The 15,637-nt window shown below is 44.2% G+C and overlaps 1 long non-coding RNA gene and 6 other non-coding genes across 7 annotated transcripts in view; all 7 read right to left on the minus strand.

Annotated features, from left to right (window-relative positions):
* The window catches only part of LOC137522433 (uncharacterized), a 32,246-nt gene that overhangs the window by 14,767 nt on the left and 1,842 nt on the right, over window positions 1-15,637 (minus strand). Inside the window, exons 3-8 of the long non-coding RNA XR_011022295.1 lie at window positions 13,465-13,507; window positions 10,249-10,291; window positions 8,426-8,468; window positions 5,791-5,833; window positions 5,309-5,351; window positions 4,565-4,607 (exon numbers count right to left, since the gene is read on the minus strand). This is a non-coding gene — a long non-coding RNA (uncharacterized lncRNA). The remainder of the gene's footprint in view (window positions 1-4,564; window positions 4,608-5,308; window positions 5,352-5,790; window positions 5,834-8,425; window positions 8,469-10,248; window positions 10,292-13,464; window positions 13,508-15,637) is intronic.
* Window positions 4,400-4,484, minus strand: LOC137523161 (small nucleolar RNA SNORD103/SNORD85). Its single transcript, XR_011022523.1, has one exon. It is a non-coding gene; the product is annotated as a small nucleolar RNA SNORD103/SNORD85 (small nucleolar RNA).
* Window positions 5,147-5,231, minus strand: LOC137523160 (small nucleolar RNA SNORD103/SNORD85). The gene has a single exon (XR_011022522.1). It is a non-coding gene; the product is annotated as a small nucleolar RNA SNORD103/SNORD85 (small nucleolar RNA).
* Window positions 5,641-5,725, minus strand: LOC137523164 (small nucleolar RNA SNORD103/SNORD85). Its single transcript, XR_011022526.1, has one exon. It is a non-coding gene; the product is annotated as a small nucleolar RNA SNORD103/SNORD85 (small nucleolar RNA).
* On the minus strand, window positions 8,271-8,354 carry LOC137523159 (small nucleolar RNA SNORD103/SNORD85). Its single transcript, XR_011022521.1, has one exon. It is a non-coding gene; the product is annotated as a small nucleolar RNA SNORD103/SNORD85 (small nucleolar RNA).
* Window positions 10,089-10,173, minus strand: LOC137523158 (small nucleolar RNA SNORD103/SNORD85). The gene has a single exon (XR_011022520.1). It is a non-coding gene; the product is annotated as a small nucleolar RNA SNORD103/SNORD85 (small nucleolar RNA).
* LOC137523163 (small nucleolar RNA SNORD103/SNORD85) lies at window positions 13,307-13,391 on the minus strand. The gene has a single exon (XR_011022525.1). It is a non-coding gene; the product is annotated as a small nucleolar RNA SNORD103/SNORD85 (small nucleolar RNA).

Genomic DNA, 15,637 nt, shown 5'->3' on the forward strand with positions numbered 1-15,637 from the left:
AACTTTGTTTTGTAGCGATTTGCCTCGTTCGTCGTTTGCCTTAATAGTCGTTGGTTAGTTTTTTGTAACGATCGTCGTTGGTAAAGATCGGGGAACGATCGTTACAAACGACTATAGTCGCATGTGTGTACGCACCTTTAGGCTGATTGGTCCCTCGATGTTCTCCTCTGCTATGGGTACCAGTAATTTCAGAAGACCGGGCGTAGTGCACATGTGCAGTACGGGAGAGTGACAGGGAAGCACATGCGGCCAACTGACGGAATCACCGGGACCTATTCCGGAGGATTCAGGCAGCGATAGAAGACGGCGCGGGACCGATCAGCCTGAAGGGGGCTGAAGGAAGCCCCACATATGTATACATTTCATCTTTCAATCCATCTCAGGTACCCTTTAACTCAGGGGTCTCAAACTCAATTTACCTGGGGGCCGCAGGAGGCAAAGTCAGGATGAGGCTGGGCCGCATAAGGAATTTCACAATCGCAGCGCATCGCCACCTCTGCCCGCCCCTCTCACTCTTCCTTCACAGAGAGGGGCGGGGAGAGGCGGCGATACGTGCCGCGATTGACTTCAGGAGGGGCAGAGCTGAAGCTGAAAGCTCAGCCCCTTCCAGGAAATGCCGGCGGATTGCCCCCCGGGCAATTTGGGGGCTCTGCAGCCCTTGTTTAGTGGCTGGGATGCGGCGGATTACTTTGGAGCACTAAAGCAAACTATAAGGAAGCTTTTGTCGGCGAGGGCCACAAAACATTGTATCGAGGGCCACAAAATATTGTATCGAGGCCACAAATGGCCCGCGGGTTTGAGACCCCTGTATTAGAGACACAGAATCAGCAGGAGAGTTGGGCAACGTATTTTAAAAGGAAAAATCCATATCCTTCTCTATTTAGGTTTCCTTTAAAAATAATACATGCACCATGTAATTTGCCCATTTGTCCCAGTTATTACACCATTTAAAATTATGTCCCTATCAATGTATGGCGCCAATATTTTATTTGGAAATAAAGGTGCATTTTTTCAGTTTTGTGTGCATCAATATTTTCAAGCTTATAATTTAAAACATGTTCATAATATACCATCTTCACGTGCATATTAAAAAGATCAGACCCTTAGGTAACTAGTTAGGTTTTGTTTTTTTTTAATTGTAATTTTTTTTTTCCATTAAAAATGTTATTTGGGTAATGTTGTGTGGGAGGTAAACCGATAATTTCAAATGTAATAATGTGAGTTTATATCACTGAAAAATGTATGTAGATGTAGTTTTACTATTTGGCCAGTCCCCAAAAAATTTTTCATCCTGGAAGCGAACTCTCGCTTCCAGGAAGCATTAGGACGGGAAACTCTCTCATCAGAAAGACGGTGATTACTGATAAAAAGCAGTCAGTCTTTCTACCAGGGACTTAGATCAATGAAAAGGAACTATGTTCCCATTCATTGATCTCTGGGCTAATGGGGGAGAAGCCAAGCACATGTGATCACGTGCGGGAGCACGCAGAAGCACTACAGCAGCCACCTGGACGTGACAATCACATCCAGGCGGCATAAATGGTTAAACTTTGAAGACCAGATGCCAATAACCAACAGGAAGTACTTGTGCAATGCCCCTTAATACTCCAGTGTTAGGGTGTTGGCAATTTAAAGCTCAGAGTTAAAGTTCATTGGGGTCCTCACTGTTCAACACATTACTCAGTGAGGTGACATATCAATGCTTAATCAAGAACCTCAACAAGAGCTGCCAGCCACATGGATACAAGTGGAGGAGATGCTCAGCTTACTATGTGGTCTCTAAAGGGTCTCCTCTCTCCAGTTATCCAGAAGTCTGATATAAATAACATTTTACCACTGGCTCATGAACCCTGAACTTCACAAGTAATCGCTTATTTGTGATACAACAGATTACTACTACACAAGCCATTTTGCAAATCTGAAACAACGTAGTCTAAAAATTAAAAAGGTGTGAGACTCCAGTGAAAAAAAATGTATTATATGGCTAGTACTAATGGTAAATGAACTGAAAATAAAAAAAAGGTAGGAGATTACAGGAAAGCTCCAAGGGCTGAATTTCTAACACAATGCTAAAAAGCAGCAATGACAGATTCATGTAAAATCTGCTTTATTCAGTTTCAAAATAAATAGCTACTGTATATAACCCTATTATCAGCACTGTTCTCTCAGCCAAAAAGAAGTGTTTTGTTTTGATTTACTTTTCAGGACCTAGGCTTGAATTTAACTTCTAAAATACCAAGACTAGTACACTATGGCCTATATGCAATTATTTTTCTCCTCAGTTTTCTCCTATGTGATATTTAACTTGTCAAAACGCCTTATAAGCCACCAGTAAGCAAAAAAAATAAATACTTTAAATAAATTTTCATAGTACCTTTTCACCTACTTTTGGTACTTCTTCAGTTGCAAAGGGCTGGAACGTTATTTTAAACAGAAGATGAAAAATGATCTCCTAGGAAAACTCACGTGAACATGTTAATTGCATATGGGCCCATGTACGTACGTTTATCACATGACAGTGCCGTAAGGCTATCAAGTGCCCAGCAGTCTCCTCCCCACTGGTACGTTCAGATAAGTTGAACATGGTTTTTGATTATTCACATCTTTACAACTGTACAGCATGTTTCAAATATTTTTATTGCCTTTGCATTAAAAATATTATTAAGCTGTATTAGGCCAGGTGTATGCTGCAGTGTTCAGTGCTATGATTGTTGATAGAAGCACATGCGCTCTCACAGTCCACTGAGCAGAACATGCATTCCGAAATGTCATAATAGCATTGCTACCATGACATGTCCGACTTCTAGTCAGTGTCCGTATAGATAGTGCTTCTTGTCACTGCAATAGACACATTAGCAGTGTTTCTCAACATGTTATTGGTATGTACCCCTTTTAACCTCCTTGGCGGTATGAAAAATACCGCCAGGAGGGAGCGCAGCAGTTTATTTAAAAAATTTTTTTTTTTTAATCATGTAGCGAGCCGAGGGCTCGCTACATGATAGCCGCTGCTGAGCGGCATCCCCCCGCCCGCTTCGATCGCCTTCGGCGATCTCCGATCAGGAAATCCCGTTCATAGAACGGGATTTCCTGGAGGGCTTCCCCCGTCGCCATGGCGACGGGGCGGGATGACGTCACCGACACCGACGATCAGAGTGCTGGCGCAGCTAGCAAAGTGCTAGCTGCGTCCAGCAAAAAAAAAATTATGAAAATCGGCCCAGCAGGGCCTGAGCGGCACCCTCCGGCGGCTTACCCCGTGTCACACACGGGGTTACCGCCAGGGAGGTTAAACCATGTACTCACCAAGTACTCCCTAGCATAGTTGACAAATATATATTTAATCATAGTACGTGATAATTGGTTCTAAACGATTTCCAAACATTTACTATTCCCTTTAATTAGCTAAAACACTAATTTTGTGTTTAAATAAGAGTTATTTTCTAAAAAAACTCTAAATTTGTTATTCTTGGTTAAGTATACCAAGCCTGAGTACCCCCTGGAACCATCAGAAGTACCCCTTGGGGGTACGCATACCACATGTTGAGAACCTAGGCATTAGCACATTCCTGAAAAAAAAAAAATCACACATTAAACATAAGGGGCTTGATTCACAAAAGAGTGCTAACTGATAGCACAGCCGGTTTCCCGTGAATTTTGCGTTTCGCGCAAATTTTTGCAAGCAACGATAACGTTTTCACGTGTAAGCGCGAATTTCTGCACGAAACTGATAGTTTACGTGCTAAAATTCACGTTTGGGCACAAAACCGTTATCGCTGGGCATGAAAATTCACGATCGCACGAAACACGAAAATTCACGTGCCATTTCCTTTGGAGGCAAGTGGTGAATGGCTTGTTTTAGGAGGCGAGAGCACTGGAGCAGGCTGTTTGCGCCTGTCCTCCCCTTATGTGTCGCGCCCAGGTCATGCGCATGTAGCAGAACGCAATGGATGTTAAAGGTAAGTGCCTGCTTTTAATCTTGGGAGGTGTGCGCGGGCGGCTCTTCCTGGCGCTGGCCACACTGGGGAGATCGCCTGCACCCCCCAGCCTCCCCCTCCGGGGTGCCGATGTGTGTGTTCCAGGCGGTGAGAGCGCCTGGGACCCCCGGTTGTATGGGGGCAATGGGAAGCCTCCTCGTGGCGCCCCTGGATAGTGCTATGTAGCATGAACTAATTCCTGCAGGGCGATTGTTTTGCGGTTTTTGACCCTGCATATTTAGGCATGCGAAAGCAAATGCATATTTGCATGAGCAATGTCTCGTGATTAGCCAATAGGCCAAATTTAGCACTCAGTTAGCACTCTTTTGTGAATCAAGCCCAAGGTCTCATGATGTGTCTACTATGGTCCATTCCGTTGTCTATAGTTACAAATATTGCCAAAATGAAGCACGTGTTAGGGTCACTCGTCAAGCTCAGATAGTATGAGTACAATTGTTATTCTCATTATTGAACACTGTTCTCAGTGAGGGCAAGTGTGTCGTCATTGCTTGACCCGGAACATGAAAATCCCCAACATAAGAGCATAGTTTCCATTGTATATCTGTACAACTAGAAGAAGATGGTCTACTCACCACCCAGCTTGCAAGGCTTCAGACATCCGACCAGTCCAGACAGCTGAGGAGAAGAGAGCCACATTACCTGCAGGTCAGGATATCTAATATTTTGCTACTGGTTTGTAAACCTAAGTCCGATATGACAAGTTATCCACATTGTGCACGTTAACAGTAAAAAATTTGTCTTCCAAGCTCAACCTTCTAAGATTTCCACACGTGCCAAAATATTTCAGAATACATCTCTCTGGCCCAAACTCAATAAGAGAGAATATAATACAGATTAACATCTGTATGCTCATTAGGTAACTAGTGCCAGCTAGGCTTCAAACTCTGGTCTGTGCCAAAGGTGGCTTCTAACCAATACAACTATCCAGCCACCCCTAGACCAGAACATGGTATAGCCCAGAGGTAGACTTTTTCAGCTCACAAGCTACAAAATGATAATGATCACCCAGGTAGAATCGATCTACAGAAGACACAACCGCAGCACATGCACATCACTCAGATAGAAGGTGTGGGATTTACCCAGAAATCCTTTGGGATCCATGCAATGGCCACCCCTGGTCTAGCCTATAAAACTAGCCTGAAGAGGGACACTAGTCAAGCTCAGATATATTTGAGTACGTTGATGTTCTCATTATTGAACACTGTTCTCAGTGAGGGCAAGTGTGTCGTCATTGCTTGACCCGGAACATGAAAATCCCCAACACAAGAATATAGTTTGCATTGTATATGTTTACAACTAGAAGATGGTCTACTCACCACCCAGCTTGCAAGGCTTCAGACATCCAACCAGTCCAGACAGCTGAGGAAAAGAGAGTCACAGTAACTGCAGGTCAGGATATCTAATATTTTGCTACTAGTTTGTAAACCTAAGTCCGATATGACAAGTTATACACATTTTGCAAGTTAACGGTAAAATTTGTCTTCCAAGCTCAACCTTCTGAGATTTCCACACATGCCAAAATATTTCAGAATACATCTCTCTGGCCCAAACTCTAGGAGGTGTGGGATTTACCCAGAAATCATTTGGGATCCATGCAATGGCCACCCCTGGTCTAGCCTATAAAAACTAGCCTGAAGAGGGTCACTAGTCAAGCTCAGATATTTATGAGTACGTTTATGTTCTCATTATTGAACACTGTTCTCAGTGAGGGCAAGTGTGTCGTCATTGCTTGACAGGAAACATGAAAATTCACAAGACAGCAGTGCTACCATCTAACTAGCAGAGATGCTCTACTTACCATGCAGCTTGTAAGGCTTCAGTCATACCACAAATCCTGGCAGCTGAGGAGAACAGAGAGTCAGATTTACTGCAGGTCAGGCTTTCAAATATTTCACTACTGGTTTGTGAGTCTAAGGTCAATATGAGAAGTAATACACAAAACCATTCTACAATTTAATGTTAACCATTGTTTTCCAAGCTCAATCTGCTGCCTGCTATAGTTTCCAGACATGCAGACTACAGGAAGTACCCCATTTACAAACATGTACCATTCTGGAGATTGCAAGTTGGATTTGTTTTTGGAGTTGATGCAAGTGTTATACATAGAGAAGATGTATCAAAAGTTGTAACTCATTTGTAAGTAAAGGACTGCATCTCTGGCCAAAACTCGCTACTGAGGGAGATTACAATAATGCAAACATTTGTATAGCGTTTTACGCCTGTAAAGCACTTGAGAGCTGCAGCTACTAGCAGCGCAGTCAATAAGCCACACTGGAGTGCTAAAGGGGCACTACAGCAAAAAACTGTAAAATGTAAAATATGCGCAAACATATACAAATAAGTACATTTTTTTTCTAGAGTAAAAGGAGCCATAAATTACTTTTCTCCTATGTTGCTTTCACTTACAGTAGGTTGTAGAAATCTGACAAAAGCGACAGGTTTTGGACTAGTCCATCTCTTTACAGGGGATTCTCGGGGATATATTTATTGTCAAAAGCACTTAGTGAATGGCAGTTGCTTTGTCCAACTGCCAAAAAACTGTGTAGCAAGCAGGGAAGCTGCCTAGCATTGTTTAAATCCTTTTTAGGGAATATCTTTATAAAGAATAAAAGCCTTGCTGAGAATACCCTATGAAGAGATGGACTAGTCCAAAACCTGTCACTTCTGCCAGATTTCTACTGCCTACTGTAAGTGAAAGCATTATAGAAAAGTAATTTATGGCTCATTTTACTCTGAAACGTACTTATTTGTATATATGTTTGCACATTTTAAATTTTAGTTTTTTACTGTAGTGCCCCTTTAACTACTCTAAGACCGTCTAACGCCAATGGGCGTGGCAGCAGCCCCACGACCCCCTAACGCTAATTGGAGTCAAATCCTGGGGCTGCACTTTGCAGGAGATCGAGCGCACATCTGCTTCTCGGGATGAAGCTCCGCCCCCTCTTCAGTCTCAGAGCGGACTGCGTGATCGCCGTCTATTTACACAGCGCAGCGCTGCAATCAGCAGCAGCGATCAGACCCCACCAACAGAGAGCTCTGTTGGTGTGGAGTAAAGGGGGGGGGGGGGAAGTGAAATCACTTGTGTGCTGTGTTGTTCGGCCCTGCAGCTGTGCCTTAAAGCTACATTGGCCAACTATAAAACAAACAGCCTGGTCTCTAGGGGGGGGGGGGGGGGGGGGGGGTTACCACTGTGGTCCTTAAGTGAATAAAGAGAACGTAACTCTTGCACCGAACAAAGGGGAAAGATTGGGGAAAGATAAATGCACCCGATGTGTGTTAATAGAGAACAACCTGTCCAATTTCCCTTCTCAGCAAGTTATGGGCCAGTGTAATTTGCGCCGTCAACTGTCTGCTGAGTTGCAAGCATAATAGGTAAATACAGGAGGTTAACTCTTGCTGCGCTCCCAACAAACCAGGAAGAAATTACACTGCAGCATAGCTGTAGGATCTCTATAAGCTGTAACAAGAAAAAAGTTTTTTCCTTTAAAAGATAAGCAACAGCATAATCTTTAGAGTAGAGAGGAAGTTCTGAGTTTAGGTCAGCTTTAAAGCAAGCCAGATGTTAAAGTGATATGGAGGTTGCCATATTAATTCCCTTTTAAACAATGGATGTGCATGGATGTCCCAGTGATACTGTGTCTATTACTTTGAGAAATACACCCTGACAACCAAATCAGGTGCTCTGACTCAGATCTGACTGATTAGCAACATGCTTGTACAGGGTTGTGACTCAAGACACTACAGGTGCCAGAAGATCAACAGGACTGCGAGGCAATTGGTATTGTTCAAAGCAGACCTGAACTCAGAACTTCTCTGCTCTAAAAGATAAGCAACAGCAAGCATAACCTTTAAAAACCATTTCTTACAATTTATAGAAATTCTCTGAAATGCTGCAGTGTGGTTACTTCCTGGGAGCACAGAAAGTGTTAACCTGCGTTTCCATAGTAGCTCAGAAATGGCAGAGAGCTGACAGCTCAAATTACACTGGCTCATTAATTGCAGATAAGGGATAATTAAACAGGCTGTTTTCTATAAGCACACACAAGGTGGATTGCTCCATGTTTTCCTTCTCAACCGTTCAAGAGTTCAGGTCCGATTTTAAAAGGACTCACGTTAAGTAGTTCATTTCAAGGAGTCTTGACTAAGGACTCCGTGCTGAATAGGCTGCAGCCGGGATTCGAACCATGGTCTCCTGTGTCAAGGGTGGTGTCTTTAACCAGCCACCCCTAAATCAGAATATGATCTAGCCTATAAACCTAGGCTGAATTGGGTCACTAGTCAAGCTCAGATTTATTGAGTACGTTGTTGTTCTCATTATTGAACACTGTTCTCAGTGAGGGCAAGTGTGTCATCAATGCTTGACAGGGAACATCAAAATCCCCATAACCGTAGCTTCCATGCATATCTCCACAACTGTAAGACATTCTACTTACCATACAGCTTGTGAGATTTCACTCATCTTAGATTCTTGGTGAGCTAGAGAGAAGAAATCAGGCATTTAAAAGATGTTTCACTGCCGGATTGTAAATCCTGATCCTTAAAATGTAACTTAAATGAATAAAATTGCGACTGCTTCTCGAGTTCAAAATTCAGCCAGCCCGCTTGCTGTATTATACAGGTTACAGGGCCTCTGCATGGCTTGTGCCACTACATAGAATCATGTATGTTTTTGTAAGGTAATACAAGTGACTTTTAATGATTTAGTTGCAAAGTGAACGCAAGGCCTTAAAAATTGAAGAAAATTCTTACCCAAGAGGAAAGCCTATGGATCCTATAGAGCATACATGTCAAACTGTGGCCGTGGGCCAAATCTGGCCCTCGGAGCCATCAGATTTGGCCCTCAGGTAGTTTCCCCACTTTGCATTGTTTGACCCACTTTAGACCACCGGAGAAGCTATATTGGAGTGTAAGCCGTAGATCACCAGGAAAGCCATATGGGGGAGGGGGACAGTACTAGATACCAGGGAACTGTATAGGAGAGGGAAGGGGGGCTACTAGACACCAGGGACCTGTATAGGGGGAAGAAGGTAAGACCACTAAACATGAGGGGACTGTATAGGGGACGGAAGGGGGCTATTAATAAACCAGAAACCTTTATAAGGGAGAGAGGTGTCCACTAGACATGGAGGTCGGCCCGCAACTTGGTCCCAAAGCTCAATTTTGGCCAAATTGTATTGGAGTTTGACACCCCTGCTATAGAGGCTTCCCACACTATGCTCCGGCCCCCCAATGCAGTTAGCGACAAGGGCTCGTCAGTAACCACACCCCTCTTCAGGCAAGAGCGCGGCCGCCCTACCTCAGTGCGAGTATAGCCGTACCTGTGCAGTAAGCTGGAGACACGCGTGCTATTGTGCAGGCACACCAGAAGAGGAGAGCGGCCCTGATGTTAAGGGGGGGGGGGGTCCCAGCGACCGACCAGAAGACAACATGGGAAGCCTCTACACAATCCAGACAATTCCCTCTCAAGTATTTAACATTTTCAGGCATCAGGACGTCTAAAGAGGATCTGTACTATAAAAAAAATAAAAATGCTCCTGGTGGGTAGTTGCCTTGGGAAGGGGAAGCCTCTGGATGCTAAGGATGCTTCCCCGTCCTGTATAGCCTCGATCCAGCGCTGCTCCCCACAAAAATCCGCCCACAAGCTTGCAAATGCGCCTGCAGCACGTGGCGATATTTATCTTTGGGGATCCAGCGCAGGTGCAGTACCATCTTACCCCTCAGGCTACAATGGAAATAGCTGAGCCTGATCAGGTCCACTGTACTGCTCAGGCATCGTACGCCTGCACAGTAGAGCAGACTCCATCAGGCTCGAGTATTTCTGCCGGAGCCCGAGTGGGAAGATGCTACTGTGCTAGATCGGATGTCTGCTGCTGTCCGGGGGTGCCAGTACTCGATCTATGCCGCACAGGAGAAAACCTCTGGATCCTAATGAGGCTTCTCCCTTCCTCCCGTTCAGCATGGATCCAGTGATGGGACACCAGACAGCAATATTTACCAAAGTAAGTACCCTTCAGGGGCACTTTTTTTAACTACAGATTCTCTAAGCAGCAGCATCCCATTGTTACACACTGACAACTTCTTGGCTGCAGCCACTGGTCAAGCTCAGATATATTTGAGTACGTTGAAGTTCTCATTATTGAACATTGTTCTCAGTGAGGGCAAGTGTGTCATCACTGCTTGACCTGAAAAATACCAAAATTCACAAACCAAGAGCTTCCATTACCACATTTATAAACAGAGGCGATATTCTACTTACTATGTGGCCTTAAAGACTTCAGTCATCTCATCCTTCTGGAGAGCTAAATAGAGAAAGGGTTACAATTACTTAATGCCAGACATTCAAGTATTTTACGTCTCTCTCTGTAGTTCAAATGACACAATGTAAACTGGGATTTATAGAAACCAAAGGTCTATATATCTATAATAATGGAGGGTCTATGGGAGGGTCAAGAACAAGATAGTAGCTGGATGGTGGATTTGCAGAATAGGTATATGGAATGCTCGTCCGCACAGTCTAGTTCAGGGGTCTCAAACTCAATTTACCTTGGGGCCGCCGGAGGCAAAGTCAGGATGAGGCTGGGCCGCATAAGGAATTTCACAATCGCGGCGCATCGCCGCCTCTGCCCGCCCCTCTCACTCTTCCTTCACAGAGAGGGGCGGGTAGAGGCGGCGATCCGTGCAGGGACTGACGTCAGGAGGGGCAGAGCTGAAGCTGAAAGCTCTGCCCCTTACAGGAAATGCCGGCGGATTGCCCCCCCGGGCGATTTGGGGGCTCTGCAGCCCTTGTTTAGTGGCGGGGATGCGGTAGATTACTTGGGAGCACTGAAGCGAACTATAAGGAAGCTTTTGCCGGCGAGGGCCACAAAATATTGTATCGAGGGCCGCAAATGGCCCGCGAGTTTGAGACCCCTGGTCTAGTTACTGTATATAGGTTAACAGATAAGTAGAATTATGGGTTCATTCATCCAAAGATTGTGGATGGATTACAACAACTTTTCCACACGGTAAACTGTTTTTCCTTACTGGTCTTATTTTTTCCCCCCTTTTCTGATATTTTATCTTTTCTTATTGAAAAATGTTTGGAGAATAAAGCATGATATCTCGTAAACTGTTCACTTTAATTGTAATAAGTGTATTGTCGTATAAAAATCAGCAGCCCTCCCTTGGTAAGCAATGGCGCTCCCCCTAACCACCGCTATGGGCCGATCTTCCGCCACTTCACTACAGCAACCAAAATTTACCATACGGTCTTAATATCCATCTTTTACCAGGAAATAGAGATTACGATTATTGCAGCTCATTGCATCACATTTTACACTGGGGGGACCGTGCCAGGGGCGGAAAGGCCTGTCATTAGGAAGATTCCCAAAAGATTTTATGCTAAAATATTCAGGAATTGGCCTGCGGTTTATGGCACCCAACAGATCTGTTTCTTGGTCAATCTGCCCCTACATCTTCTGATGAATAGGCACCTTAAAGCAAGTTTGTAAGTGTAAATAATAATAAAAAAATAAAAAATACTCACCTAAGGAAAGGGAAGGCTCTGGGTCCTATAGAGAGTTCCCGTTCTCCGCGTTCCCGTGCAGGTTCCTCTGTTTGAATCTCCTGCAGTGGAAGACTTCGGAAGCATTCGGGCTCCCGAAGACTGGCAGCTCTGTACTGCACTCGCGCATGTGTAGTACGAAACGGCCGGTCTGCAGAAGCCAGTCCAACCCAGAAAAAAGCCGAACACAGTGAATCCAGCGCAGGAGACTTGGGCACAGCCAGCACCACCATAGGCCATAATAGGAATTACGGCTATAGCAGCGCACAGGGAGTAACTTTGGCGCCGTCAGACGACAGAGCTGAGGTTACTTTTAAAACACAATAATTTGGCTTCCAGCAATTGCTGGAAGCAGAATTATTTCATTCCCCACTATCCATGGCGGCCTGGAGGGGGAATAGTATTTAACACGGCCGGGAACTTGTGCTGCAGCAGGATCATGTCTATGAGGTAGAAAAAAAAAAGGAAAAATATACCGACTGTATCCTGCGCCGATTCCTCGTACGCAAAAAAAAAAAAAAAAAAAAAAAAAAGCAGTCTACGGCCGTACAGTCGTGGACTGCTAATGAGGGAGCTTGCAGGGGAATGCGGAGACATGGATGAGAACGGGAAGGCTCTATAGCACAGTTCCCCAACCCTGTCCTCAAGGCCAACAGTACATGCTTTCCAGAAAACCACAAGCATTCTCAGGTGAGGCAATTAATGTCTCAGCAGAGCCGATTAATACCTTTGTGGATTTCTACAAAACATGGACTGTTGGTGGGCCTTGAGGACAGGGTTTGTGAACACAGCTCTATAGGACCCAGAGCCTTCCCTCTCCTTAAGGCTACTTACACCATAACTTAGGGGACGTTATGGTCGCATAACGTGTCCCTAACGCAACGCATGGTGGTGTTGAAGTTGGACGTCAGATTGAGCTGCGTTATGCAGCTCTCAAAGCAGCCACTCCAGGTTACTCATAGGAAGTCCGGATCTTTTTAAGGATTCGGATCATTTGATGGGATCATTGAAAAGATCCGTATCTTTGAACAGAATCATTTGACTTACTAGAGAAGCAGACTGGGTGAAATGATTAGCAGGACAGGACTTTCCCTGCACTGTACATTCCCGTTTCTTCCAGACAGACATCCACTGTGAACCAAATCTTTCATTGTGATGATCCGGATGATTTGACTAAAAAAAAAGATCCGGATCAAATGAACGATTCGGACAACACTACGAGTCTTTGCAGTGCAGTGAATCTTAATTAGCCATGTGGCTGGCCGCTGAGGAGGGGAGACCTCCTCCTCCAACATTACTGAGCATGTTCAAACAGTCTAACGTGGCTTAGCCCAGTATAACGTACAGCATGCAGCACTTTGATTTTAACGTGCTGCGTTACAATGTAATGCAACAGGTTACTGTGAACAGCAACATTGATTTTACAGTGCTGTGAGTTAGGCTGCGTTACTGGCTGCTGTAACGTGGGACTTTAACGTCCCACTGTGAAACCAGCCTAAGGGCTCGTTCACACTGGAGGCTATTTTTTTTTAAGCACCTGCGATTTTTCAAAATCGCCCTGAAAGCGCTTACACCATGCTATTCTATGTGCTCGTTCAGATTAGGACGATCCGTCCGCTTTCCACTCAGAAGGGCTGCATGGACCATTTTAGGCGTGATTTTGCTACAATGGAAGGTATAGGAAAAAAAAAGCAAAACTTTGTTTTGAGAAAGGCTGCTCTAAAATGATCAAAAAAACAAAACAAAAAAAAAAAAAACAAACAGTATCACGTCAAGCTCAGATATATTTGAGTACGTTGATGTTCTCATTATTGAATGTTGTTCTCAGTGAGGGCAAGTGTGTCATCACTGCTTGACAGGGTACTTCAAAATGCACAACACAAGAGCTTCTCTTTCATTAGCTACAATTTGAAGATATATTCCACTTACCATGCGTTTTGGAAGACTTCAGTCATCTGACCTTTATGGACAGCTAAGAAGAAAAGAGAGCGTCACGTCTAAATACATGTCACACGTGCAAATGACATCTTACTACATGCTTGTGAGTGATAACTGAAATTAACGAGTTTGTAAAAACAAACAAAAAAACACCTCAGTGTGACAAATCATGACAACACAAGCCATTCTACAATTTGTTTACATTTGCCTTTAAAGTTTAATCACCCTTATAGTGAAGAATGGGGTAAATACATACATTATACCTTTGAAAATTGTTCCTTAAAAAGGACACCTGAAGCAAGAGGGATATGGAGGCTGCCATATTTATTTCCTTTTAACCACTTTGTCCTCCTGGCCATATAAAAACGTCGAGGACAGGCGCGCTCCCGCGACCGATCGCACGCGTGCACGCGCACTCCCGGCCACGGATTTGGTAGCCCAGGAATCAATGTATCGGGCTATGGTGCCCGATCACTGATTCCTCTCCCCCGCTGAAAAAGCGACGGCTTCTCTCGGAAGCTACGCTTTTTCAGAGACTTTGGCCTCAATTCACTAAGCTTTATCAAACACTTTATAAGCGTTTGATAATTTACCTCATGGGTAAAATCTAATTTTGAATTCACTAAGGTGCTATAGATTTATTGAACGTTTTATCAATAAAACATTCAATAAATATATAACACCTTAGTGAATTCAAAATGAGATTTTACCCATGAGGTAAATTATCAAACGTTTGATAAAGTGTTTGATAAAGCTTAGTGAATTGAGGCCTATGTCCCTCTAAGCGTACATTGTACGCTTAGAGTGACGTCATGTAAACAAACTCGAGGTTGCCATCTTGTGGCCAAAGAGTAAAACTACATCTAAAAGTAAAAAAAAAAATAAATTACATTACACACACTTTTCCCTAAATAAAAACACTATTTACTCCCCCCCCCAAAAAAAATACCCACATAAAATGTTTAATAAAAAAAAACAAAAAAAAACGTACAATAAAAAACACAACACAAATATTTACCTAAGGGTTTAAACTATTTAAATATCTATGTAAAGATGAAATATTTCTATGTATTTTTTTTTTTATAAGCTTGTAAATAGTGATGGATGCAAAACGGGAAAAAAGCTCTTTTATTTCCAAATAAAATATTGTCGCCATACATTGTGATAGGGACATAATTTAAACGGTGAAATAACCGTGACAAATGGGCAATTACAATACGTGGGTTTTAATTATGGAGGCATGTATTTTAAAACTATAATGGCCGAAAACTGAGAAATAAGGAATTGTTTCCGTTTTTTCTTATTCTTACTGTCAAAATGCATTTACAGTAAGGTAGCTCTTAGCAAAATGTACCCCCCAAAGAAAGCCTAATTGGTGGCAGAAAAAACAAGATATCGATCAGTTCATTGTGATAAGTAGTGATAAAGTTAGAGGCGAATGAATGGGAGGTGAACATTGCTCAGATGCATAAAGTGAAAACGACTGAGCGCTTAAGTGGTTAAGCAATACCAGTTGCCAGGCTGTCCTGCTGATCCTCTGCCTCTAGTACTTTCAGCCATAGATCCTGAACAAGCATGCAGCAAATCAGGCGCTTGACATTGTCAGATCTGACAAGATTAGCTTCATGCTTGTTTCTGGTGTTATTCAGACACTACTGCAGCCAAATAGATCAGCAGGGCTGCCAGGCCTTTTGGGGTCCACGTATAGTAAATCCTACGCCGCACTTGTGGCTGTCTAAGCCTGATGCGGCGTAGGATTTACGCCACCTGCCATTTCTGCTCCCGACGCAGTCGTGCACACCAGAGGGGAGATTAAAGGTGCGTACACACGCCGGACTGGAGGCAACGACGGGTCCGTCGTTACCTCCCGCTGGGTGGGCGTGCCAACGACAGTCCGGCGTGTGTACGCACTGTCGGCGGACTGATACGGCTGCTTCTGAGCGATCCGCCTGGCCGATCGCTCAGAAGCAGCCGTATCAGTTCGCCGACAGTGCGTACACACGCCGGACTGTCGTTGGCACGCCCACCCAGCGGGAGGTAACGACGGACCCGTCGTTGCCTCCAGTCCGGCGTGTGTACGCACCTTAAGCTGTCATGACAGCTGGCATCTCCTCTGATCAATCAGGAGCCATCGCGATTGGCTATCACTACGGTCGCCAGCGGA

Source organism: Hyperolius riggenbachi, chromosome 6, assembly GCF_040937935.1.
Source record: "Hyperolius riggenbachi isolate aHypRig1 chromosome 6, aHypRig1.pri, whole genome shotgun sequence".
In the NCBI taxonomy this organism is placed as follows: domain Eukaryota; kingdom Metazoa; phylum Chordata; class Amphibia; order Anura; family Hyperoliidae; genus Hyperolius; species Hyperolius riggenbachi.